Raw genomic sequence first — 9,809 nt, 5'->3', positions numbered from 1 at the left:
TTGCGATTGCACTTTGTTGATGGAATCTTGGAGTGAACAAACATGAAGACACTAGTTGTGCTCAAAGATACGTGAATGTGTGCCAACCTCCATGTGCTCAAGCAATTACATGGTTTGGAGGGGCACAAAGGTAGTCACATTTGTGTATTCCAACTTGTGCAATGTTAGTCAGATCTTCATCAATGTTATCCTTTATTGAAGAGGCTACGCGATCTACGGCATAGACTTGTGCAATGTTATCAGGTTACTATAGCAATTTACTATAGCAGTTATTGTTTACAGGCCGCTGAAAAACCAAGTTCTGTAGATTCACACTGGCGTGTGGATTCCCGATTCTAGCCCTATATAAAGCCGTGATTCAGCCCGATTTGAGAATCCTCTTTTCTATCTTTTCTCCATCTTTTCTCCAACTTTGGAGAGGCCTGCGGCTAGGGTTTAGAGGGGATTTGGCAAGGTTTTTGGAGTGGTTCTATGGCCATCAACACCGTGTTCCTTTGGAAGAGAGTTATTGGGGAAGCTTTCGTCGGCACTGATCCGGCAAGGTGTGCCTTAGGCTTGACAAGAGAACCTTTGAATACTTAAAGGGTTTTACTTATGGATTGCATGTTTTTACTTTCGATTTTATTATTGACTGTATCTTTCTCCATGGAGAGCTAAACCCCTACTGGGTACTTGGACTCGTAAACCCTAGAATGTTATTGTTTCATTGATCTTTATTATGCTTTCCTTAATTAATGTTTTTAATTGAGTTCCAAGCTTGAATACTTGTTGATTGATTTCTCCCTTAGAGTGACACTAGAGTTGAGAGTCTACACTGATAGTCCTTGTGAGTGACTGACATAGCATGAGGGTTAGACAAAGCAAGATTGGAGAGGGTCGAGAAGGTGAGTTGAGAGGTAGCGGAATGTCTCCTTTTTCCTTCGGTGTGATTTATTCTATCTCCATGTTTTAAGAGTTTTTTGCGGTCATAATAGAGTGAAGTGCTAAGAGAGAAACTCCGCTCGGGCTTAGTTGCGCGAGCAGCAGAGTGAAGCGTTGAAGTAATCCTTAGTGCTGGAGCTTAATTATGACTAGAGGTCTTTCGTCTGGACCAAAGGGTTAGACCTATATTACGGAATAGGGTTTATCACTTGGAATCTCTAGAGCTTCTTGCAACTGTACACAATGTAAGATATTGAGACTGAGTGATTTCTTCGTCGGGGTATAGTCTAGAGTTAGTCATGGTTGACCTTCGATTTGGGACCGTGTACTTTAGGATTTCTACGACTCATTAAGCATCAATCAGGAGCTTAATAATTGGTCTTGCACTTGAAGCAATAGTCCTAGGGGGTGGAATGTCTGGGTGGCCCACTTTCTATCGATTGTCTTTCCTCTCATTTTATTGCTCATCTCATGCTTATTTTTTTATTTCTTTGCATATTGATTTTGTTCACACTACTATCGATTCATCTTCACTTTAGTTAAGTAGCAATTTTTGTGTTTTTGATCACTATTCTATGTGGATTCGATTACCCACTCACCGGGGTATTATTACTTCGACAAACCTGTGCAGTTACGGGTCACACGTAAGGGGTGTGTCAAGTACCCTGTCCAGCCCATCCTCTAGACACACCTCACCCCATGCTCTCTCATAGCTTTGATCCACCTCCTCCACCCTCTTTTCCGCACTTCTTTCCACCGTTCTCAGCCTTAGTAAGCTCCTCCTCCTCTCCATCCTTCCAAGCCACCTCCACCTCGAGCACGCCAACCTTGCTTGCCGCGATCTCGTCCTCCTTGAAGACTTTGAGCCCTTCATCATCCTCGCCAACCCTTAATTCTTTCACCTTGTTTCTTCCCTCGGGTCAGACAAACCTCATCTCAAATACATTGAATTGTCCCCTACCCCGACTATCCGGCCATGCCCCCTTGTTTTCTTAATGTGGTTTATTTGTAAGATTTTTAAAATAAAAAAAGAGAAAAGATAATGGTAACATGTTTACCATTTTCATGTGAAACATGGAAAATGGTAAACATGTTACCATTTTGAAGTTTAATTAAGAAAAATGGTAAACATGTTACCATTTTTGGTCAATTTTGTAATTTGTTTTTAATTTTTTTTATTTATGTAATTAAAAAATTCAATATTAAAAAAAACCTTACTAAGTGTCACTGTCAACACTTCCTCAAATTTCCTCTTGTTGGTGAGCGACACTTTAAGGAATATTGCATATCTAGCCATTTGAGCTAGGGCCTCCACAAAGGGAACGCTGATGTGCAAAGTCTTGGACATCTCTAAAAAATTCTTGAAATGCTCATCTTGTTGATCTTTCTTGACCTTGGCTAGGTAGGGTAACTTGGGTTGATATTCCAGCAAAGTAGTCTTACCCTTACCCTCCTCCTTGGTCATTTCATCAACCTCTACAATCAAGGGTTTCTGCCCAGAATTTCGTGCAGATTTATAATGTTCTTCAGCCTTGTTTTCAATTTCTTGCACTAGAGGAGAAGGTAACTTCTTATCACTTCTCAATGTAACGGCCTCGAGGGACTCCCTAGGGTTGACTTTAGCGTCCATTTGATTCGTTAAGGAGAACAACACAAGCAGTACAGTACAGTACAGTACAAGCAGTTAGAGTATAGCACAAGTGCTTGTGCTATTCTATGTTTGATTTTCATCGAACAATACAAAATTTTTGAGCTGATTAATATTTGATTTGCATAAGTACGGAACACAGAATAATAAATTACAATAATACCTTTTTACTATTCTATATTTGTTTTATAATAAAAAATATACAATAATATTTTATAAAAATCTTATTAAATTTTATGATGCCTAACAACATAACAACAAATTAAAAAATCAATATAATTTTAAAGATATTTAATCCAAAACAAACAAACTTTTATTAATATTTTAATCCTTAAAAGAAATAAATTGATAGATAAATAAATAAATAAATAAATTTTTAAATAGATAAATAAAAAAAATAAAATAAATAAATCATGTTATCAATTTTTTAATGAGTAGTGTAAATTTGAATTTTAAATAAGGACAATTTTGTCATTAGTTGTCCTGTACTTCGTCGAAATTTTTGTACCGTGGTTTTGGCGGTACAAAATAATTAAGAAGTTGTGCTGTACCGATTGGGTAGTTTGTGTTGTACTTCGGCCCTATTTGTAAATCAAACACATAACAATAGAAGTTGTCTTGTCCTGTTCCTTGAAATAGTGCATATCAAACGGACCCTTAGTGTTGCTTAGTAGTGAACCTTGAGATCGTTCGGCAAGAGTCTTGGCTATTTGCGCCACTTGGTGCTCCAAATTCTACAAAGAGGCTTGTTGATTTCTTAGCATCTCCTTATAGCAAATGAGACAAACATTATTAGCTTGAATATACCTTGCAATAAATGCATCAAAAGATGGCCCTTTTCCATCTTGAGAGGGCTGTTGAGGAAATATAAGTTGAGGTTGGGATGGCGTAGGTTCCCTTGGATCCTTGCCCTCGCTCCGGTTGACTCTATGAAAAATTAGGGTGGTTCCTCCACTTGGCATTGTATGTGCTAATGTAAGGGTTATTTCAGTACCAGTTGTTCTGACCAACAAAATCTACTTGCTATGATAGTCTGACACTCAACTCAGTAGGGGGCAACTCTGCCCGGCTTGTGACCCCCATGTGTCACAACTCATGATTGATGGTTGAGAAGACATTTGCAAAGTGTCCAACATCTTGTTAATTTCTTTAACCTTTGTTGTCAAAGTGGTCAAGACATCTACCTAATAACTACCGATTGCCTTAGCCGGCTTATTCCTCTTAGAACTCTACTGATATCCATTAATAGCCATCTCATCAATCAAATTCTGTGCAGCTTCAGGATGTTTACTACACAATGATCCCCTAGTTGCTGCATCAAGCATCTTCTTAGTCGCCATGTTTAACCGTTGTAGAAAATTTGGATTTGCATCCACTCAACAAAACCATGCTGTGGGCACTTCCTTAACATGTCCATCTACCTCTCCCAAATATCTTAAAGAGTTTTTGACTCTAGTTGCCTGTAGGAAGATATTTCGCTTCTAAGCTTGGTGATCTTGGCCGGCTGAAAATATCTGCTGAGGAAATTCTTAGTTAACTGAGCCCATGTAGTGATAGATCGTGATGGCAAGGAACTTATCCATTGTCTGACCCTTCCTCGCATGGAAACTCCATTGTTAATTGTGAAATTTTTTATGTTTGGGGTATCGATTTCATGGGCCCTTTCCCTACTTCTTTTGGAAATAAATACATCATGGCAGTAGTAGACTATGCATTAATGTGGGTTGAAGCTCAAGCTTTGTCTTCTGATGATGCTAGAGTTGTTTGCAGGTTTCTAAAGAGGTTATTCTCTCGGTTTGGGGCACCTAAGGTAATTATTAGCGATAGAGACACTCATTTTTACAATGTGTAATTAGAAAGGGTTCTTAATTGATATGGTGTCACTGGCCGAGTGGCTACTCCATATCACCCTCGAACTAGTGGCCAAGTAGAGGTCTCTAATCACGAACTAAAAGGAGACCTAGAAAAGACAGTAACCATTGGTAGGAAGGATTGGTCCAAAAAATTAGATGATGCTCTTTGGGCATATAGGACAGCTTAAAAGACACCTTTAGGAACCTCGCTATACCGGTTGATCTATGGAAAAGAATGTCATTTATCAGTGGAGTTAGAGCATAAAGCCTATTGGGCTACTAGATTTCTAAATTTTTGTTTAGACGCTGAAGGAGAAAAAAAGGAAACTTCAGTTGAGTTAGATAAATGGCGGAAAATGTTGTATGAAAACTTTTGTACTTATCAGGAATGCACAAAAATTTAGCATGACTAATTGATTAAGCCAAGAGGTGAGTTCCGTGTGGAAGATCATGTGTTGATTTTATAACTCTCATTTGAAACTGTTTCTAGGTAATCTTAAAACAAGATGGATGGGGCCATATTGTATTACTCAAGTATTTCCCCATGGGGCCATTGAGATCACACATCCAGAACATGGCACATTTAAGGTAAATGGTCAAAGGCTAAAACAATACTTCGGTGATACTCCTAATCAGGATAAAGAATTTTAAAAGAGAAGCCTCCATGACATACACATTTCAGGTATGTCATTCTCTTGACGTTAAACAAGCATTTCTTGGGAAGCAACCAAATCAAGATTATCATTTTGTAGTTTTGTTTGAATTTGCAATAAATTGCTCTGCTTGTCATGAATTTCATGTGTTGGTTGGATATTTGTGTCCTTGGACACTCATTATGTACTTCTCAGTCTTATATATATTTGGGCTTAATTGCATTAAACAAGAAAAACTCTGTACAATTTTCTGGGACTCTTATAGGCTTCTTGCACTAGTAAGTATGGCCATAAGTCTCAAACAGAGAGCTTTATGGTCATCTTACACCCATAAGCCATCCTACAAAGGGAATTTAGAGAGCCTTATGAGAGCACTTATGGTCCATAATTCTTGGTGAGCACAGTTTAGAGATTCCTTATGGGTAGCTAACGTCTATAAGCAAGGCTATAAGGGTCAGTCAGAGCACCTTACAGGTAAACCTATATCCTTACGTCCCGTAACCCTCACAGGGATACAACCCAAGTTCCTTATGGGTATATTATACCTGTAAGTTGGACCATAAGAGCAAAATAGAGAATTCTACAGGCTGCAGCGGTCGGCATCTTACTGTCATAACGTGGGTCATAATGGAGAAGCACCTTTACTGCAAGCCCCCCGTAAACACCTAGCGTTTTAGTGCTGTAAGTGAGAGCTGAGCTTTTTTTTCAAAAGTATTTCACTTCTGCACTCCTTGGTCCACAGCATCTTCTCTTCTTCTACCCTAGCGGGTAGATTATCAGAGTTTTTTCCTCCTCCCTGGCAAGACTAATCTCATTCCCTTATTTTCACCGAGGGATTCCCCCTCCCCCATCACTTGAGGTGAAGTTTCATGTATTTTCTTTCACTCACATTTAGGTATTTGGTTCATGTTTGTGTGATTATAGTGTTCTAATGATCTACATTTTATCTTTGTTAATGATTGGTTCGTGTGCATGTAAGTCTACATGTTAGTAAGCCATAAACCTTTCTATTTTGGCTGATCATAAAATTTAACCATTTTGTTTCTTGTGTAGGATGACTAATGTCAAATAGATGGCTACCAAACCACAAAAGAGGGGTTATTCAGAAGGTTCATCATCCCAACAGTGCCCACTGGAACCTCAAGTAAGTTGTGATGGGAGGGATCACAAAGGAGATAGGAAACCATGCCACTTTCCGCACCTATTGAGCTCAGTTTTTCCTGTTCACATTTTAAAAAATGGTACAAATGTTTGAAGATGAAAAAATTTGGTAAATTTTACACTATGGATTGGCAGGTCTTGGAACAGTTAGGTTTGGATGAGGTGGCAAGAGGATTTCTCAGTACGGGGAGATAAAGTCGATTGTTGAACATTACAGAAGAAAAATATTGAGGTTATATACTTGGGGTTTTGAGCACATTGCGATATATCACTGTTTGACTAGTTTTGACAAAGCAGGTTCCATACGATTTTAGTTATTTGGCGTACAATGCACCCTGAGTTATATGGAGATTGCCATTTCCTGGGGGTCTATGACTATGAGTTCATCACTGCTGCGGAGTATGAGTAGCTACTTATTGACTATCCTCAAGGGGAGATGGCATATGGATTGTGGAGATATTTATGCTCAAGAAGAAATTATGAACCAAGCTTGACAAAGGCTTCTTGTATTGTCGATCCTGCATTGCGATACATTAACATAGTGATAGAACGGTCATTTGTCACCAGAGCAGACAGTCAAGGGGTTGTGGGAAAACAAGAGCTACTGTATCTATATAACATGATGGAACGCAGGCCACTTCATGTTGGATTTATCTTAGTAGAGTTCCTAGCTCATCAGGGGCAGCATACACATCTGAGCTCCATCTTTACTAGACCATATATTACGTATCTCATTCTAGACATGGGACTTTTTGGGGAGCTGGAAGGTCATGTCATAGTGGGCAGTACGACATCCCTCGGGATGATCACTTTCAAATCTATTGGGATGGTTAAGCATTAAGGGTCATGATATGTCCTCACTCATCGTCCCAGTGAGCTACCTGCAGTTCTTGGAGAAGCTTTAAGAGACTCTATAGACGATGTGGCCGAGAGTGACTTATCATCCCCCTAAGCTATAGACAACCCAAGAGCACCAACTCGTCCTCCTCAATGTCGTTCTGACATCCAGCAGTTACAGACTGAGGTTAGGCAGCTCCATGAGGGCTAGCAGGAGATTATGGCAGCACAAGTTTGTTTTGTCATAGACCTGGGTCATGCTTTGGAGTTACTGCAACAGTTAGGCACCCCACCTTCAGTTCCGGGGATCACACCAATCTCTATCCAACCTGCAATAATTTATCACCCTCTAACTGATCCGGAGCCATCGTCGGACGCCGTCGAGCATTGATTTTATTTCATTTTATACTTCATTTTCAGACTTTGCATTCATCAGTTATGGCAAGGGTTGATCTTGCCTCGTTTGTAGTTATTTTGAGACATTTTGTGGATTTTATTTTCTGTTTTTTTTTAATTTACTTTGATTAAGCTTTAATGTTCTTCCTGTATACCTCGCAGGACTTATTTGCAACACCCAATATCCTCAATTATAAAGGGGATGATCACTCTGTTAATACTTGACCTTGAGTGACCCCCAAACTACTAGGGCACAACAAAGGACACACTAAACTGGTTCCAAGCTTTAATAACTTCATCTATGTGAATCGGGGAAGTAATCATATTCCACTCCCCTCTTACTATTGTTTACATTACCTTACATGATAATCTATTACAGACATTGAGGATAATATATGAATTAAGTGTGGGGGAGGGGTCTAAGTTTCATTGTTAACTCTCTTTCATGCCAAGTTTGACTTATAATGGTGTATTTTAAATATAGATGAGTTTTATAGTATTAGGGTGGAAACTTTCACGTTTGTTCTATTTTGAATTCTATTTTTTTTATTGTGAATTCTATTCTTGGTTATTAACCTAATTAGAGCACACAACTTCTCTATTGCAGCAACTTAGACTGTGTTGGACTTCTTTGAGTTTTATTCATTATATTTCTTATGGTTGATTAAAGAAATTTTTTTGCAAATTTGAAAGAATTTATTTCAAAAGAAGAAAAGAAGAATAATGTTGATAAACAGAAAGAGCTACCCCTATTAGAAGTGTTAAGCAAATCTTGACAAGTCAGATATTATGTATGCTCTAATGAGAGAAAGAGCTACCTCTTTAGGTGAGTAAAAGCTACCATATTTTTAGTAATAGATGTGGAAAGATCTATCTCTTTTAAGTGAAATCTGCTTATTGAACGTTCATGGCAAAGGTCTACCTTGGGAGATGTGTGAAGCTACCACCTTGTGTATAAGAAGATTTTTGTGTGATTGCTTGCTTTTGGAAGTCCTCTAGGTTGAAAGAAGTGAAGTAGGGAGTTATAGCACACACAATGATAATCTTGAATAGAGTCTTCACTATTTTTGGGACTTTAAAATTTTAGCATTCTTGTATTATGAAAACCCGAATTACTTGTGAAACTCCTAAATTCTTAAGCGCCTGATGTTTTACACGTTCTCCACTTGGTTTGTAATGTTCTATTTTGCTTGAGGACAAGCAAAAGAGTAACTGTAGGGGAATTTAATGAGTGTACAATGTTCATGCCTTTTATATCAATTTGTACACTAAATTGGCATGTATTAGAACCACATTGTGGAATTCATTGCTAAATATAGTGTGTTGTGCATTAACAGGCTTAGGGCAGTGTTTAAAGACAAGAGAGAACCAAAAGAAGCATTTCAAACCTTAAACGATGATGTTGGAGCTCTCTCGGCATCATTAGAACAAGGACAAGGCAAACTAGGAGGCTTATGGGCAACTTACGGTCGTCCTTATGACCGTAAGTCAATTCCAGAAGACCATGCGGGCATACTTATGCCCGTAAGGGGATTCAGAGCTAAGTCAGAGGACCTTATGGGCAAGGCTTATGCCCGTATGGATACCCTTAAGGACCATCTAGAGGAGTTTACGATTACAACATACGCTCTTAAGGGTCGTAGCAAGGAGCAGAATAATAAAACTTATGGTCCAGCACTTATGGCTGTAAGTTGGACCACAACACAAACAAAAGACTTTATGGACAGGGCTTACAACTGTAAATCATCTCGTAAGGCTCATGACAATCTTCTCCAACTCCCTTATGACCTAGCCCTTACTCCCATAAGTAGCCCGCAAGCAGTTGGGTATAAATAGAACTTTTGAGGATTTTTTGGGCATCTTCTTTTTTATTCTTCTATTCTTTGGGGGTGATTCTTGGAGATGAGGTTGAAGAAGATAAAGGCTGAATCTCCAGCACCTAGGGAGCATTTTTAAGGGGGATTCAACTCTACATTCAAGGGGATTGAAGATCGTAGCCGTCAAACTCATCTTGGCAGCGTGTATGCAAGCTTACTTAGGGTTTTACAGGCGATTCTTCATCAACACGATTGAGAAGGGAGTTTTCATGGCTCTCATGCTTTCCTCCATTAATTATATCTTGAATGCTTGCCCACCATTAATGCAGGGCTAATTTGTAGATGTTTGGGCATAGTTAAACTTTAAGGTTTATATATTTGACTTTGGTTGTTGGATCTTTGATGCTTCATTGATTTTTTTTATTTGCAATAATTTCTATTGGAGTCTAATTATGTGACTGAATGCTTGTTTACTAATGAGGCGAAAGCCCTAGCAAACATACTTGGTATTATTATGTGACGA

Source organism: Dioscorea cayenensis, chromosome 18 (genome assembly GCF_009730915.1).
Source record: "Dioscorea cayenensis subsp. rotundata cultivar TDr96_F1 chromosome 18, TDr96_F1_v2_PseudoChromosome.rev07_lg8_w22 25.fasta, whole genome shotgun sequence".
Classification (NCBI taxonomy): domain Eukaryota; kingdom Viridiplantae; phylum Streptophyta; class Magnoliopsida; order Dioscoreales; family Dioscoreaceae; genus Dioscorea; species Dioscorea cayenensis.
The sequence above is the reverse complement of the archived record's forward strand: the minus strand, read 5'-3'. Positions refer to the sequence as shown.